Below are 19,344 nucleotides of genomic sequence, written 5' to 3'. Positions count from 1 at the left end.
AGACATGTATTGTCCCTGCCCGTAGTTACAGCTCCACACGTCGGTGCTGCCGTGCACTTTTGAACACACCGACTGGCTCAAGGACTTGCCCACCTTCTCTTGTACAAACTTATGCAGGGCTGGTACTGCCTTCTTCGCAAAGAAATGACGGCTTGGGACTCTCCACCTCGGCTCGGCACAAGCCATTAATTCCCTGAAAGCTGCAGAGTCCACCAGTTGGAAAGGGAGGGACTGCAACACCAGCAACTTGGACAGGAGCACATTCAACTTTTACTATTAGTGGGCGCATACTGTTGTCTCTTGGACATGGCTTCGCCGATCGATTGTTGGCGGAATGGCTGACTACGAGCGGAAGAAGCAGGAGCGCAAGAAGGAGGGTTTGACACAATGCTCCCTTCGGCTGAGGTGGTGGAGCCTTGGCTGGATGACGGAGGGAGCGGATGGCCACGGGGTGATGCGGCAGGCTGGACCACTACATCGGAGCCACGGTTATCCCAAGCCGCTTTATGGTGGCGAATCATGTGTTGACGCAGGGCCGTGGTGCCGAGATTGGGATCCTGGCCACGCTTCACTTTCTGCCGACAGATTTTGCATGTGACTACGCTAAAGTCCTCCGGATTCTTTATGAAGAACAACCACACCGCAGAATAGCTGATTTTCCCACCCGCAGTCCGCACTATTTCACTGCTATTGGCGCCGTCTCCAGGAACCCCTGTTCCACTACCTCCCTGAATGGTAGCTTGCTGCGAAGCAGGTGGTCTCCCCCTGGCACGTTTGGCTCCTGAATTTCCACTACTGCCACCACCACGCTGATTGCCAACCGTGCTACCGCCTTGCTGCCTCACTCACAAAGAGCAAATCTCTTCTCCTGATGATGATGAAGCCCCGGCTTCTGCACCTGGCTCCCAATTGCGATCGGCTTCAACATCATCAAAAGATGTGTGCACGTCACTGATGTCCTCCTCGTGTTCCACAAGAGTGTCTGCCTCAGGACCCTGAACAATTGAAACACCGCCTCCCACGTCACTCTCCGCACCACTACTTGCCTGCCTTGCGGAGCAAGCGACGCATGTCTCCTCACATTCTTGGCTGCCCATTAGCTGCTGACTGTCCTCTATTACATCGTCCTCACTAAATAGTGGAGCTGAACCCAAAGCATGAGATACTTCTTTGGGAGAGTGAACAGCATAGGACAAAGGCAATGGGATTACGGGGACTGCTCCCGGGCCATGCCAACTGAGGGTTGTGTCTGAGGAACCCACCGACTCTTGACTGGGGTTGTCACATGTCGCTTGTGATGATGGGGATGAGTGGGCAAACCAATTGACAAGGAGAGATGGGTTGACAACACGACCGCTGGGTGATAACGGGAGCTCAGGCCTATTGCTGCGACTCCTGCTGCCACTCGCCCCAAATCTGCTGCCAACTCTGCCTGACGTATGTAGGCCTCTGCCCCTTCTCTGTGCACGTCCTGGCACTTCCCTGCCTGACATACTTAGTGCGTTTATGAGGGTATAGAACAGCAGCAGGCAATTACTTACGGCTGTCCTTTCAAAGTATATAGGCCCTAGACAGAATAACAGTTACTAAATAGTACACTCCTTTGTTGTATGTATGCCCTTTGCAATGATGAGCACACTGGTATGCGTATTTCTACGCAGAAAAAACACTTTTTTTTTTAAATACACCAGCAGGTGTATACTAATGTGTGGAATAGCACTGCATTTACCACAGAGACAGAATAACAGGTAGTAAATAGTACACTACTTGGTTCTATGTATGCCCTTTGCAATGATGAGCGCACTGTTAAGCGTATTTATACTCAGAAAAAAACTCTTTTTTTTGTTGTATACACCGGCCGATGTATACTAATGTGTGGAATAGCACTGAATTTTGCACCGAGACAGAAATACAGGTACTAAATAGTACACTACTGGGTTATATGTATGCCCTTTGCAATGATGAGCGCACTGTTAAGCGTATTTGTACGCAGGAAAAACTTTTTTTTTTCTTTAATACACCGGCAGGTGTATAACGTATGGTATAACACTGAATTTAGCACAGACACAGAAAAAAAGGTAGTATATGGTACGCTATTTGCTTGTATGTAGGCCCTTTGCAATGATAAGGCCACTGAAAAAGCGTATTTGTACGCAGGAAAAACTTTTTTTTCTTTAATACACTGGCAGATGTATAACGTGTGGTATAACACTGAATTTAGCACAGAGACAGAAAAAAAGGAAGTATATAGTACGCTATTTGCTTGTATTTAGGCCCTTTGCAATGATAAGGCCACTGTTAAGCGTATTTGTACGCAGGAAAACCTTTTTTTTCTTTAATACACCGGCAGGTGTATAACGTATGGTATAACACTGAATTTAGCACAGACACAGAAAAAAAGGTAGTATATGGTACGCTATTTGCTTGTATGTAGGCCCTTTGCAATGATAAGGCCACTGAAAAAGCGTATTTGTACGCAGGAAAAACTTTTTTTTCTTTAATACACCGGCAGATGTATAACGTGTGGAATAACACTGAATTTAGCACAGAGACAGAAAAAAAGGAAGTATATAGTACGCTATTTGCTTGTATTTAGGCCCTTTGCAATGATAAGGCCACTGTTAAGCGTATTTGTACGCAGGAAAACCTTTTTTTTCTTTAATACACCGGCAGGTGTATAACGTATGGTATAACACTGAATTTAGCACAGAGACAGAAAAAAAGGTATTATATGGTACGCTATTTGCTTGTATTTAGGCCCTTTGCAATGATAAGGCCACTGTTAAGCGTATTTGTACGCAGGAAAACCTTTTTTTTCTTTAATACACCGGCAGGTGTATAACGTATGGTATAACACTGAATTTAGCACAGACACAGAAAAAAAGGTAGTATATGGTACGCTATTTGCTTGTATGTAGGCCCTTTGCAATGATAAGGCCACTGAAAAAGCGTATTTGTACGCAGGAAAAACTTTTTTTTCTTTAATACACCGGCAGATGTATAACGTGTGGTATAACACTGAATTTAGCACAGAGACAGCAAAAAAGGAAGTATATAGTACGCTATTTGCTTGTATTTAGGCTCTTTGCAATGATAAGGCCACTGTAAAGCGTATTTGTACACAGGAAAAAGTTTTTTTCTTTAATACACTGGCCGGTGTATAACGTGTGGTATAACACTGAATTTAGCACAGAGACAGACTAACAGGTGAAAAATGGTATAAAGGCACTAAAGTCCACACTAATATGACTTATTTCTGAACAGCAGCAGGACCCAACAGTGCAGCACCACCAAAAAAAAAATCCAGGGATTAAACCCTATATTGCACTCTGTCACACAATTCTGAGCAGCAGAAGATTTGTGGAGCAAAAAAAATCAATTGGGCTGAAAAATTAGAAGATAAGATGCTTCAGAAAGTTCAGGCAGCTTGGAGATCTTTATGAGGCAGCTGACAGCTATCTGCCCCTCTCTGCTGCAATGCTCAATAACGTGAATAGGAGGTTTAGCTATCAATGATCCTTCTCAGTGTAACAGCACAGCACTCTGCACTCCTGCCTTTCCCTAATGCTGATGTGACTAGCAGTTGCAGTGTAACGCTGTGGTATGAGCTATTCACACACACGCAGTCCTGTCCTCTCCATCTGAGTGCATAGATGAAAGGAAGAGAGGCAAGATGGCCGCCGATTATATAGGGCCTGTGACATCACAGGGGTCAGTGAACACTGATAGGCTGCATCTCACATGTGGTTCAGGGTCAGCCCGCCTACCTTCATTCCCGCCGCTGTTTCCCGCCCTCCCATAATCCCCTCCCCCATGTACTCACATGTGGATCCGCCATCTTAGGTCTCCAATAGGCTTGAACGCTGCAAATGGAGTTTAATGAAGCGATTCGTGCGATAGAATCGCGACGATATTCGTATTTGTTGTGAATCGAATTTTTCAAGAAATCCGTAACGAATTCGGGTTCGCCAACTTCGATTCACTCATCTCTATTTATAACCTATAAAGTGTTTTGAAATTTACTGGCCCTGATTTACTAAGAGTATAGGGTTTTTGTCTCTTTTTTAAAATTTTATTATGTCCTCTTCTTTTTTCGTGTGTTATTTACTGTCAGGATCCAGATGCTGTGAGGATACTGGTGGTGGATCCTCTGTGTCATTGGGGGGATGACGTGGGCCGTACCAGGGGAACGGAGTCTAAGGGGTTACTGGTTTTCACCAGAGCCCGCCGCAAAGCGGCATGGACTTGCAGCGGCAGGTAACCCCCAGGTCGTTCCACCCGATAGCGACTCAACCCCAACTGACGGCTGAGATAGGCGCGGTACAAGGGATTAGGCAAGAGCAAGGTCGGACGTAGCAGAAGGTCAGGGCAGGCAGCAAGGATCGTAGTCAGGGGCAACGGCAGAGGGTCTGGAACACTGGCTTGGGACATACAAGGAACGCTTTCACTGGCACAAGGCTACAAGATCCGGCGATGCTGGGAAGGGGAAGTGAGGTATTATAGGCATAGACACAGGTGTGAGCACTAATTGAGCCAGGCGCCAATCAGTGGCGCACTGGCCCTTTAAATCGCAGCGAGCCGGCGCGCGCGTGCCCTAGGGAGCGGGGCCGGGACTGAGTCATCGGGGAACAGGACGGGTAAGGAGACTGGGATGCGAGCCGCGAGCGGGCATGTCCTGCTACGCGGGTCGCATCCCCGCAGGTGACATTAATGCAGCGCTCCCGGTCAGCGGGTCTGACCGGGGCGCTGCGAGAAGGTGAACGCCGCGAGCGCTCCGGGGAGGAGCGGAAACCCGGAGCGCTCGGCGTAACATTTACTAAGATGTCGCTCGGTGTCCTTTTTTTGGGCGCACAAGGATTTTTTTGGACCACACCGGAAGGTACAAAAAAAAGTGGGAATAAACAACAGTGGCTCCTCAGGTCTGTGAAAATCTGAGGCAAGAGACACCATCCCAACAACTAGCCATGCAAAAGCATTTGCTGAATTCCTGAGAAATTGAGTTGGGTATAAAATCTGCTCTGTGAACCATAATGATTTTATTTAAGAAACAACACATTTTTTTTACACAATTTGGGAATACCATTTGAGTATGCATTTTGACACTGAGGCTGCGAACCATAGTGACAATGTTCTACAGACCAGATGGAAGAAAAGGCTGAAAGTGGATTATGTTAACAATACTACAAATAAAGTTGTGCAATAAATATTGAATAAATCACAGATAAAGTTAGAAGGTACTACCATGTAACAATGCAAACATCAAAGTAAACAGTAAACTTTCCACACATTTAACCCCTTAACGATCATTGATGTGTATACACGTTCAGGCAGGATGAACGTCCCCGCACCAGGACGTGTATACTCGTCCATGGTTCTTGTGGGTGCTGCACAGTGTACCCACGAGATCGCGGCAGGGACTCGGCTGTAACACACAGTCGGGACCCTGCCGCAATGCCGGCACCAAAGTAAACTTCGATCCCGACAGTTTAACCCTTACAGCCGCGGTCGGAAGTGACCGCTGGCTGTAAGTGTTATGACAGAGGGAGCTCCCTCTGTCTTCCCTGCAGCACCCCACAGCGCGATCGCTGGGTGCTGTGTGTAATCCCCAGCGGGCGGGGACCCGCCACACTTCCGGGACCGAAGAAAACTTCATTCCCGGCAGTTTAACCCTTACAGCCGCGGTCGGAAGCGACTGCGAGCTGTAAGGAGTTTTGACAGAGGGAGGGGGCTCCCTCTGTCTCTCTCCTGTAGAGAGGACCCCCAGGTCTGCCCTGGTTATTGCCCTGGTGTAAAACTAGCAGGCAGCATATATGTGCAATGCTTTGGAATACTAAGTATTCCAAAGCATTAACAAAAAGTGAAAAAAATATAAAATAAATAAAAGTGTATAAAAAAAATAAGTATAAAAAAAGTGTTCAAAAAAAGAACAAAAAAGTGTAAAAAGTGTAAAAAAAAATTATAAAAACACATTTATTAAATAAATATAATAAAAAATAAAAATGTATAATGTGTAGTATCACACGGCGCACATCCGCAGCACATTACATGCTGCGGATGCCCGCCAACAGTCACAATAATGAGCTCCCTGCTGCAGCTGGGTAGCTTTGTGTGTCCACTCATAGCGGTGGATTTCCCGCCGGCACTCATCAGTGGACACACTGAGCTACCCAGCCACAGCAGTGATCTCGCCCTTGTGACTGCTGGGGGGCATCCGCGGTGTGAAATATGCTGCGGATGCGCTCTATGTGACCCTACACTGCGTCCCATTCATACTGCGTTTCCGCAGTCTTAGAGGTATCCGTCAGCATCACGTCAAAAAGAGTGATGCTGACGTATACTGTAGCAGCTCCATTCATTTCTGTATGAGACTGCTACAATATACATTGGATCCCTTTTTTGACATGACAACGGACACCTGTACTGCAGAAACGCAGTATGAATGGGGACTATTCATATAATGATGCCCTGAAAGCCAAAGGGGGCTCCTCTCCTTCTTGGTCCTACCAGGCGGTCAGGCAACCAGATATGATCTAAGTAGGGGTACTGCCCAGCCCGGGACGAACAGGGTGATAAAATATGGGGCGTATTTCCTCCATTTCAAAAGCGACTTACCAAAATGATGTCCCACAAATAAAGAATTTGTGGGAAAAAAAGCTAATTTCTATTTTTTCCACTGACTTTGAAATTATTCTAGCCACACAATAAGGGCTCAACCTACTCACTTTTGCCCTAGGTGAATACTTTAGGGGGTGTAGTTTTGAAAATGGGGTCACATCTGGGGGTGCGGTATTGTTCTGACAGCTAGAATGCTTTGCAAGATGAAGTGCGGCCTATAATTTGTATAATGATATCCTGAAAGCCAAATGGGGCTCCTCTCCTTCTGGGTCCCACCATGTGGCCATGCAACCAAATATGGCCTAAGTGGGGGGGTTATTACCGAGCACGGGACCAACAGCGTAATAAAATATGGGGCACATTTTCTACTTTTCAGATGCAATGTACAAAAAATATGTCTCACAAATGATGCATTTGTGAATAAAAAAGAAAATTACAATTTTTTTCACTGACTTTGTATCCATTCCAGCCACGCAAAAAGGACTCAAAGTACTCACTTTTGGTCTACATGAATACTTTAGGTAGAATAGTTTCAAAAATGGGGTCACTTGTGGGGGTTTTATATGGTTCTGGCAGCTAAAACCCTTTGCAGGCATGAAGTGTGGCCTATAATCCATTTGGCCTAAAATGATGCCCTGAAAGCCAAATGGCGCTCCTCTCCTTCTGGGTCCTACCACGCGGCCAAGGAACCAAATATGGCCTAAGCGGGGGTATTTCCAAACACTGGCCGAGCAGCTCAATAAAATATAGGCTGCATTCCTTGCAATATCAAAAGTGATGTACAAAAAATATGCCCCACGAATGATGCATTTGTGAAAAAAAAAGCAAATTTCGAATTTTTAACACTGACTTTGTAATAATTCCTGCCAAAAAACTATGGTGGTAAAATACTCACTGTACCCCCTAGCGAATACCTTGAGGGGTCTAGTTTTTAAAATGGGGTAATTTGGGGGGGGGTGTCCCTATGTTCTACTACCTTCAAATTTCTGAAAACCTTGCATAGCACATAAAAAAAGATGTACTTTTCCAATTTTCTAAATTTTCTAAATTTCAAGTTAAATTGTTAGGCTTCTAATTAATTTAAAATGTTAATTAAAAACAAAAAAATGCTGTCAAAATAAAGTAGACATCTGAAAGTATAAGTTTCATAAACTATTTGGTCAGTATGTATAAATATATGCCACCTGTTAGTGTTAAAATAGCAAAAAATCTAAAAATTTTTTTAAATTTCATGATTTTTTGCATTGTAAAAAAAAAACTACAAATGATATCGGCTTACTTTTACTATGTACATGATGGACAACTTGTGACAAAACAACTTGTCAGAATTATCGTGATTGGCAAAATGTTACCAGAGTTATTCTCTAATAAAGACAGACATCCCCGATTTGAAAAAACAGGCCTGGTCTTTCAGGGGGGAACAGGTTTATTTGGGTTGGTCCTTAAGGGGTTAAGGAATAAAAAAATTTATTTTTGTCCATATATCCTATAAAGTCAGGAATATAAGTTCCAATGAAATTAAAGTTAAGTGAACCATACTTTTTAATTTTGGTTTACCTAGTTTATGTATATTGCCCATAGGAACCATGCTGGGGGAAAGACTGACTATTTTACCTGTTTTTGCACCAGCCTCTGGCTGTTGGGTTTTCAAGATTCTTCACAACCCATCTACAATTTGTTTGCAAGAAAATGGAGAATGAATTGTGTTGCATGGCCACCTTGTCACCGAGACAGTTTTCATATATTAAGCCTGTTTTTCCAAAACGTACAGGAATATCATTTTTAAAGCATTAAAATGGAAACCATCGCTTCCACACAAGGGGTGTGCACAAATATTCTTATTAAAAGCACGTGCATAAAGCCATATGCCTGTAAAATACAGAAGCTCAGGTTTCAGCAAGATACGATGGGGAATATATCTGTTTTGAGATGCCTCTACTGATACTCTATGGGAAAAGTGCTACAAAATCTTCCTGGGGTTGGACTGTATATTTCATGTTGACATTCTCCTTAGTGAGACATTAATTCTACAGTACTTTTACTGTTCTCATTGATTATATTGCAGATCCGCAGAGCTATGCTGAATGTATGGTCTAACTGTCTGGAGGATTTGTAAATGAATACTCTAGATTTTTATCATTACATGTGTTAGGATTTTATTATCTCTCTAGTCTGTAACAGTGATGTAGCGCTGTCTCCAGCTAATGCATAAAGTACATTTTTACGGTAAGGGATTTCCGTTTTAAAATTATATAGGACTGTTTCATTTATGGCAGGAGCGCACTAAAAGTTAATTTGAATTATCTACGATGTGCAGTCTCCAGCTGTCTTCTTGAAAACATGACACATTGGTTGTGACTGAACCTTCCTTAGATCTTGTCTATTTCATACATTTATGGCTGCATAAATTGCTCATATCTCGCCATTTAACTTTGTTTGGCATTTAAGAAAAATACACATTGGATAAGATGAAAGCGTTATCTGGGCAATATTCCATGAATATCTTCTCAATCAGTCAGACAAGTCCATCTTCGTATTTCACAGAAATTCTTCATTACAAGCAATGAATCGTGGAAAGATTTTTTCTGTTATGTTCATACATAAGCCAACAAAAATCCTTTATATGCCTCTGTATGAAATTAAAGACATTCAGAGATACTATAAATTATCGCAGACTTTAAGCTTTTCAAGTCTCACCAGCAAAATATATGATCACTGAGAGGTAGCCAAGCTTTCCCAGTCCAAGTAGCAGTCCTAGAATGTATCATCGATGAATAAAAGCCCAGCTTTCCCAGTTTCTCTTTATTGTGTCGCAAACACATCCAAACATCTTGCTGGATTACAAGGACACCAGGTAACACAGCAGATGAGGTTACACCTGTTTCATGTCTAGCACTTCACTTCATCAGTATATTTATTGAGCTGTAACTCAGCTTTCCTAGTCTCAGCAGCACTAATTTACTGCCCCAAGGTACAGTGCATTTGATTCCTAATATGATTTCTTAAATTGGCACTGCTCGGACCCCGACTGATGACAAGAACAAGCAGGGAGAGAAGCTGGGAGACACGCAGACTTAAATTATGAGTACGTCTAGGTCACATGACACAGACTCACAAAGCATGCTCTTCTCCATCCTTGTTCCCGTGATCGGTTGAGGCCTTACTGTATAGACCCCAGGATAAAAGTTTTTTTTCTTTGGCAGGTACTCTTTAAGCCTTTCAACAGTATGCAGCAAGTTCCACAGCTCTTGTGGGGAGATGCAAAGCAGTAAAATGTGCAGGTGCTAGCAGCTTCCTACATCAATCAGCAAATAACTGGAAGTTTCCATAGCCAGACCTGCAGGGCAAGAAGCTATTTTTACAAAGTGGATTACTCTACCTGGAGACCACCATTATAGTGTCCCTGTCATTTGAAAAAACTTTTGACATGCCATAGAGACATGTCAAATGTTTTTATTGGTTGGGGTGTGAGTGTTCAGCTCCCTGCCTATTGTTCGAACAACCTGGGAGAGGCAATGGGTTAAGTGCTTCTCTCCCAGTCTTGCAGCAGGAGATAGGCCCCGTAGACTTACTTTAGAATTGGATCCTGAAGCTAGACAAGGAGAGCAGGGATTTAAGAAGACTAGCACTTTTCACTCTAAGGATTTGTGGGGGTCTGAACACTCAGACCCAGACATATCAATACTTTTGACATCTATCTGTTTCATGTAAAATGCTTTTTTAAATGATAGGTACACTGTACATTCAAACTAACTGAATATCTATTAGGCTTTAAAGGGGTACTTCGCTGGGCATGTGGTTGTGTGGTTAGTTACTTGGCTTGTGTTGTTGTCTTACCGTTACTCCTGTGTCTCTTTAGCCCATGATCTGTCCTTTTTCCTCGCTGCTCACTTTGTGTCATTTGCCTAGTTTCTTCTGTTGAACTTCCGGTTGCTCGCGTTGTCAAAACTACTAATCCCTGTATGTCTCAGTGGCTTCTTTTGCGTCTTTGTGTATGCCCTGTTTGCTTGTTTGTCCAGGCCCATTTCAGGTTAGTTTCCGCCCATGCTGCACCCTTGTTTATTTTTTATTCTGCCCAGTGACTGCCCCTTTTTTGTATTAGTTTCTCCCATGTCCGCCTTGCTTTTATTTTCATGGTGTATCAGCTGATCTGTCATGTGGTTTATGTTTCATCTGCTGATTTCAATGCGTAAATTAAAATGTGACAAAATACACTAAAAAGAAAAAACAAACATCAAAAACAAATTACCTTTCCCACACGCCAAAGCAGGTTCACACAGAACAATGAACCGAAAAAACATAAAAACGAAGCACTACATACAGCAGATGATGGTTAGGTAGTTATATTAATCAGACACTGGTAACACCTGTTTCCTGTAAATAGGAAAGAATTCCTCTTACTAAAATTTGAATTAAAGAGGAAACTCCAGTCACATTGGTGTTTCCGATTGTATTATTCTCCGTTTTTTTTTAAAGCGTTACTGTCATTTTATAACAACTTTTGATTGTGTGACTGCATTTGCGTGACGTCAAAAAGTTTTTATAAATCACAGCTATGCTTAAATTATAATTTTTTTTCTCTGGTTTGCTAAGGAGTATCCAAATATCACCTAGAGACACCTAGTGGCACTACTTTAGTCAGTATTTTAGATCAGTACAGGTAAAACTCGAAAACTTAGAATATCGTACAAAAGTTCATTGTATTTCATTAATGCTACTTAAAAGAAAAGGAAGCATGAAGTGCTCCAAAATCTTCTGGTAGATTGATGTGTTGACCCTGGACTTAATGAAGCACAGTGGACCAACGCCAGCAGATGACATGGCTCCCCAAATCATATAATATATTGTGGATTTGGGGTTTTCATGAGGTTTAAGCCATAATCACCACAATTATGACAAATCACGGCTTGAACTATCTTGCTTTGCATGTAATTAGTCTCTCTCATTTAAGTTGCATTACTGAAAGAAAGATACTTTGCACGATATTCAAATTTTTTCGAGTTTCACCTGTATTTATAAGCCAAAACTAGGAGTCTGAAAAACCAAAGAGGTGTAAATCTTGCAATTATAACTTTTCTGTCTTTACTTCCCACTCATGGTTTTGGCTAGCAAACACTGACCAAAATGCTGTAATTTAAAAGTTGCCTAAAAGTTTCAATTATTGCCGACTGTACAGGAAATCTTGCATAAAGTTTCAGCCACACAGCTTTGGTGCCAGCTTATCCCTCCCAGAACAATAGGGTCAGGCAGTAATAATCTGATATGTTATTACTATTGGTGGAAAGTTGGAAGGCTGCCATACACTTTAGACTATTGGCTGAACAGGTCAATGGTGGCAGGTTCAGCCAACTTTAGCAAAAGATGTATGGGCATCTTAAAGAGGTTATCGACCTTTTAGAAACATTATAACAAAGCATTCTAACCATAACAGAGAGGTACTTACGCATATAGTGATGCTTTACTGCAGCCCCATTCCCCTTCCCTGTGTGCAGCCAAGCAGCTCCCACACCCATAAAATGAATTAAAGGGGTACTCCGGTGGAAAACTTTTTGTTTTTTAATCACATGGTGCCAGAAAGTTGAACAGCTTTGTAAATTACTTCTATTAAAAAAATCTTAATCTTTCCAGTACTTATTAGCTGCTGAATACTACGGAGGAAATTATTTTCTTTTTGAAACTCAGAGCTCTCTGCTGACATCTCTGTCCATTTTAGGAACTGTCCAGAGCAGCATATGTTTTCTATAGGGATTTTCTCCTACTCTGGACAGTTCTTAAAATGGATAGAGATGTCAGCAGAGAGCACTGTGCTCGTTATGTCAGCAGAGAGCTCTGTGTTCCAAAAAGAAAATAATTTCCGCTGCAGTTTACGGCAGCTAATAAGTACTGGAAGGATTAAGATTTTTTTAATAGAAGTAATTTACAAATCTGTTTAACTTTCTGGCACCAGTTGATAAAAAACAAAAAGGTTTCCACCGGAGTACTCCTTTAAAGGAGATATCCAGTGGTGAAAAACTTATCCCCTATCCTAAGGATAAGGAATAAGTTGCAGATCACGGGGGGTCCGACCCCATGGGCCCCCCACTATCTCCTGTACGAGGCCCTGACAGCCAGCGGGAAGGGGGCCTGTTGACCACCGCAAGAAGCGGCGGCTGACACACACCCTCAATACAACTCTGTGGCAAAGCATGAGCGCTGCCTTCGGCAATCCCTGGCTCTGACACAGCGATGTATTGAGGGGGGCGTGTCGGCTGCCGCTTCGTGCGGTGGTCAACACGCGCTAACTGGCCAGTGAGCCGGGGCCCTGTACAGAGAGATCGCGGGGGGTCCGACCGCTGAAACTTATCCCCTATCCTTAGGATAGGGGATAAGTTTTTCACCACTGGACTACCCCTTTAATAGGAAGCCAATGTACTGCTGTGGAGAAGGCAGAGTGACATGTATTGTAATGCGCTCCTCCATAGGAATCTATATTATGGATGTGTCTGGCCATGCACATGGATGGGGTATTAGGGGGTAGAGCTGCATGACTGGAGAGAACAGGGCTGCAGTAAAGCATCAATATATGAGTAAGTGTCTCCCTGTAATGATTAGAATGCTTTTCCATAAAGAAGGCCACCACTTTTGAGCAGGAGACAGTAGTATTTCACCAGAGCAGCCCCACATGAGTGCATCACCATTCAATGCAGGAGCAATATATTTAATGCCTTTCAAAAGATGACACTGGGACACGATTCACATCTTTGTATGGGTTTCCTCCCACACTTACAGCTTACTGACAGGTGAAGGTTGAATTTCAAATGTGAGCCCCAATGGGCACAGGGATCAATTTGAGAGATAAGACGGTCTGTAGAGCACTGTGCAATATGTTGGTGCTACATAAACAGAAATATTATCTTGAGGTACATCTCTGCCTGATTTATTGCTTTGGCATTAAATATATCACCAGTTTATATTCTACTTTAAAAACAAGCAGATATATGGCTAGCTGGTCATTATTGGTTTGATTTGTGTGGCCCTGAGAAGGCTTAGTTAGCGTCTAGGGTTACTAATAGTTATTAATAGTTGTTAGTAATATTATAAGGCCCCTAGTGAAATCTTTCTCAGGTCTGGTAGGGTTGGGAAACTACATTACAAAATCAGTAGACAAAAAGTAAACAGGAACAAGCCAGGGATCAGAGTCAGCTTAGTACAAAATCAGAGGCAAAACAAAGTCAGGACAGACAGGACAGTGAAAGTACAAAATCCGCAAACAGGAAAATGGTCAGGGCACAGTCAGAGGTCAGGTCACATGAGGTCAGAACAACTACAGGAACAAAGGCAAATAAGGAACGCTAGTGAAGAAAATAAAGTCCTAGGCACAAAGAAAAAACTCCAGCAAGTTTATATATCCCACCTCTGGGAAGTATTTGTGCCAGCACAGGATCTGAATGGTCCAGCACCAATGCCTCCCCATTGGCAGGCCACATCACTCAATAACGAATGTACTGTGGATGCCGAGGGAGAAACAGAGGTGATGCTAGAGCCCAGACATTTAAGGATTTAACAGTCTCACAGTAAGTATCAATCTGACGGTTTGGTCCTCCTTGCATTGTACCCAGGGCCGGTGTTAGGGCGGGGCATCCTAGGCAATTGCCTAGGGCCCCCATCCAAAAGGAGGCCCCTGCAAAGCTTTAAGGCAGTACTAACAATACTCCATTTTGCACAAAATCGCTGTAAAATCGCGGCGTTTTTGCCACGATTTTACCGCAAATTTGTGTAAAATGCAGTATTCAGGGCATAAGGCACTAACACCCCTCCCCCTGTCCTGAGCATTCTGGAGGAGCGCTGCTTGCACTCCACTTATCAGACGTTACCACGCTCAGGGCTCCACTAGTAAATCCCCCTCACTTCCTGCTTGTGCTCCACTGCTCGGGGGCCCGGGCCAGCACTTTTTTTTTTTTTACTTCTACTATGTGCGGCCCTGCAGGGCTGAGGAGGCCAGGGGCTGCTGGCGTGACCCTGGCGCAGAAGCAAGGCAGCCTCAGCCAACTCGATCTCCAGCAATCATCTCCTGGGGGCAAGGAGAGGCTTTGGGTTGGGGATGTGTATATATATGTGTATGATTTTGTATGATGTGTGTATATGTATTATGTATGCATGATAGATTTATGTGTATGTATGATGTGTGTTAGATGTGTATCTATGATGTATGTATGTGTGTATGTATGTATGATGTGTGTATGAGGTTTATTACAGTGTGTCACCCCAGTAGTAAGGAGATTACATGAGGAGGAGGTTTGTTATAGTGTGTCACCCCAGTAGTAAGGTGATTGCATGAGGAGGAGGTTTGTTACAGTGTGTCACCCCAGCAGTAAGTAGATTACATGAGGAGGAGGTTTGTTACAGTGTGTCTCCCCAGTAGTAAGGTGATTACATGCGGAGGACGTTTGTTACAGTGTGTCACCCCAGTAGTAAGGAGATTACATGAGGAGGAGGTTTGTTACAGTGTGTCACCCCAGTAGTAAGGAGATTACATGAGGAGGAGGTTTGTTACAGTGTGTCACCCCAGTAGTAAGTAGATTAGATGAGGAGGGGGGTTGTTACAGTATGTCACCCCAGTAGTAAGGTGGTTACATGAGGAGGGGGTTTGTTACAGTGTGTCACCCCAGTAGTAAGGAAATTACATGAGGAGGAGGTTTGTTACAGTGTATCACCCCAGTAGTAAGGAGATTACATGAGGAGGAGGTTTGTTACAGTGTGTCACCCCAGTAGTAAGGAGATTACATGAGGAGGAGATGTGTTACAGTGTGTCACCCCAGTAGTAAGGAGATTACATGAGGAGGAGGTTTGTTACAATGTGTCACCCCATTAGTAAGGAGATTACATGAGGAGGAGGTTTGTTACAGTGTGTCATCCCAGTAGTAAGGAGATTACATGAGGAGGAGGTTTGTTACAGTGTGTCAACCCAGTAGTAAGGTGATTACATGAGGAGGAGGTTTGTTACAGTGTGTCACCCCAGTAGTAAGGAGATTTCATGAGGAGGAGGTTTGCTACAGTGTGTCACCCCAGTAGTAAGGAGATTACATGAGGAGGAGGTTTGTTACAGTTTGTCACCCCAGTAGTAAGGTGGAAGTGAAGGGTGGAGTGAAGGGGTGGCAAAATTAGCTTTTGCCTAGGGTTGCAAAAATGGGGGGGGGGGGGGGGAATTGCTTGCCCAGGGTCCAATCAAAATTAAAGATGGCCCTGGCAGTATTGGCAGGGTAGTGTAAGTATCAGGGGCAGATCCAGGGGGGGGCGGGGGGATTGGCTACAGGGATATTGCCCCCCCAGGTTAGTTTCCCCCATCACTTTTAAGGACATCCCTATGTCCTGAAAGATCTTTTCAGGACACAAGGTTGCCCCTACTGCTATGGCATATAAGCCAGGAGGAGTGGTGGTCGGAGCACTGAAGCAGGGCAATACATAGACATAGCAAAGAAAAAAAAACTGAAAATGTAGCCAGCACCTAAACCCAATACACGGGTGCACGCTGCTGTGGCAAGAACAAAACATGTAAAAAAAGAAAATGGCAGCAGCACACTTGGTCAACAAAATGGAGGCTCTTAGCGCACTTTTTGATCAAAACGTGTCCCCCATCCACCACGCGGAGGTGGCCTCTTATCGGATGGGGTCCCTAAACACTCACCTACCTCAGGCTGGGTGACATGTTGGATCCACTAACGATCCAAACCACCTCCTGTAAAAATAGGGGAGGGGATGCACGGCTACAGAGGGAGCCACTCCCCCCAAATTTGCACAGCAAAGAAAAAAAAACTGAAAATGTAGCCAGCACCTAAACCCAATACACGGGTGCACGCTGCTGTGGCAAGTACAAAACATGTAAAAAAAGAAAATGGCAGCAGCACACTTGGTCAACAAAATGGAGGTGGTTTGGATCGTTAGTGGATCCAACATGTCACCCAGCCTGAGGTAGGTGAGTGTTTAGGGACCCCATCCGATAAGAGGCCACCTCCGCGTGGTGGATGGGGGACACGTTTTGATCAAAAAGTGCGCTAAGAGCCTCCATTTTGTTGACCAAGTGTGCTGCTGCCATTTTCTTTTTTTACATGTTCAATACATAGACATACAGCCTCCAGACATACACTGTATATGGTTGTAGGCTGTATGTCTGTGGGGGAATATACTGCCAACTGTCACGATGCCGGCTGGCAGGAGGTGGATCCTCTGTGCCAGAGAGGGATTGGCGTGGACCGTGCTAGTGGACCGGTTCTAAGTCACTACTGGTGTTCACCAGAGCCCGCCGCAAAGCGGGATGGTCTTGCTGCGGCGGTAGTGACCAGGTCGTATCCACTAGCAACGGCTCAACCTCTCTGACTGCTGAAGATAGGCGCGGTACAAGGGAGTAGACAGAAGCAAGGTCGGACGTAGCAGAAGGTCGGGGCAGGCAGCAAGGATCGTAGTCAGGGGCAACGGCAGGAGGTCTGGAACACAGGCTAGGAACACACAAGGGAACGCTTTCACTGCCACAATGGCAACAAGATCCGGCGAGGGAGTGCAGGGGAAGTGAGGTATACATAGGGAGTGCACAGGTGAACACACTAATTAGAACCACTGCGCCAATCAGCGGCGCAGTGGCCCTTTAAATCGCAGAGACCCGGCGCGTGCGCGCCCTAGGGAGCGGGGCCGCGCGCGCCGGGACAGGACCGACGGAGAGCGAGTCAGGTACGGGAGCCGGGGTGCGCATCGCGAGCGGGCGCCACCCGCATCGCGAATCGCATCCCGGCTGGAGGCAGGATCGCAGCGCACCGGGTCAGTGGATCTGACCGGAGCGCTGCAATAGCGAGAGTGTAGCGAGCGCTCCGGGGAGGAGCGGGGACCCGGAGCGCTCGGCGTAACAGTACCCCCCCCTTGGGTCTCCACGGGATGGGGGTAAGTCTGTAATAAAGTCCATACCAATCAGAGACCAAGGCTGTTCGGGGACAGGCAGAGGATGAAGAAGACCAGCGGGCTTCTGGCGAGGAGTCTTATCCCGGGCACAGACAGTGCAGGCTCGCACAAAATCAACAACATCCGTCTCCAGAGTCGGCCACCAATAGAAATGAGAGATGAGTTGCACGGATTTCTTGATGCCCGCATGGCCTGCGAGATGGGAGGAGTGACCCCATTTGAGGATTCCGAGGCGTTGGCGTGGAGAGACGAAGGTCTTCCCTGGAGGAGTTTGCCTGATGGAGGCTGGAGAAGTGGAGATCAGGCAGTCAGGAGGAATGATGTGTTGCGGAGAGAGCTCTACTTCCGAGGCGTCCGAGGAACGAGAGAAAGCATCGGCCCTAATGTTCTTATCGGCAGGGCGAAAGTGAATTTCAAAATTAAACCGGGCAAAGAACAGAGACCACCTGGCCTGGCGAGGATTCAGCCGTTGGGCAGACTGGAGATAGGAGAGATTCTTGTGATCGGTGTAAATAATAACTGGAAATTTTGATCCCTCCAGCAGATGCCTCCATTCCTCAAGTGCTAATTTAATGGCCAGTAGCTCTCGATCCCCGATGGAGTAGTTCCTCTCCGCCGGAGAGAAGGTCCTAGAAAAAAAACCACAAGTAACCGCATGCCCGGAAGAATTTTTTTGTAGAAGAACCGCTCCAGCTCCTACTGAGGAGGCATCAACCTCCAATAGGAAGGGTTTAGAAGGGTCAGGTCTGGAGAGCACGGGAGCAGAAGAAAAGGCAGCCTTGAGCCGTTTAAAGGCGTCTTCCGCTTGAGGAGGCCATGACTTAGGATTGGCATTCTTTTTGGTTAAAGCCACGATAGGAGCCACAATGGTGGAAAAATGAGGAATAAATTGTCTGTAATAATTGGCGAACCCCAAAAAACGTTGGATAGCACGGAGTCCGGAGGGGCGTGGCCAATCTAAGACGGCAGAGAGTTTGTCTGGATCCATTTGTAGTCCCCGGCCAGAGACCAAGTATCCTAGGAAAGGAAGAGATTGACATTCAAACAGACATTTCTCCATTTTGGCATAAAGTTGATTGTCACGAAGTCTCTGAAGAACCATGCGGACATGTTGGCGGTGTTCTTCTAGGTTAGCAGAAAAAATCAGAATATCGTCCAGATACACAACAACACAGGAATATAAGAGATCACGAAAAATTTCATTAACAAAGTCTTGGAAGACGGCAGGGGCGTTGCACAGGCCAAAGGGCATGACCAGATACTCAAAGTGTCCATCTCTAGTGTTAAATGCCGTTTTCCATTCATCCCCCTCCCTGATGCGGATGAGATTATAAGCACCTCTTAAGTCCAGTTTGGTAAAGATGTGGGCACCTTGGAGGCGATCAAAGAGTTCAGAGATAAGAGGTAGAGGATAGCGGTTCTTTACCGTGATTTTATTAAGACCGCGGTAGTCAATGCAAGGACGTAGGGAGCCATCTTTTTTGGACACAAAGAAAAATCCAGCTCCGGCAGGAGAGGAAGATTTGCGGATAAAGCCCTTTTTTAAATTTTCCTGGATGTACTCAGACATAGCAAGAGTCTCTGGGGCGGACAGAGGATAAATTCTGCCCCGGGGTGGAGTAGTGCCCGGGAGGAGGTCAATAGGACAGTCATAAGGCCTGTGAGGAGGTAGAGTCTCAGCTTGTTTTTTGCAAAATACATCAGCAAAGTCCATATAGGCCTTAGGGAGACCGGTTACAGGGGGAACCACAGGGTCACGGCAGGGAGTACTGGGAACCGGTTTAAGGCAGTCCTTGAAACAAG

Source organism: Hyla sarda, chromosome 1 (assembly GCF_029499605.1).
Source record: "Hyla sarda isolate aHylSar1 chromosome 1, aHylSar1.hap1, whole genome shotgun sequence".
NCBI classification, from domain to species: domain Eukaryota; kingdom Metazoa; phylum Chordata; class Amphibia; order Anura; family Hylidae; genus Hyla; species Hyla sarda.
The sequence above is the reverse complement of the archived record's forward strand: the minus strand, read 5'-3'. Positions refer to the sequence as shown.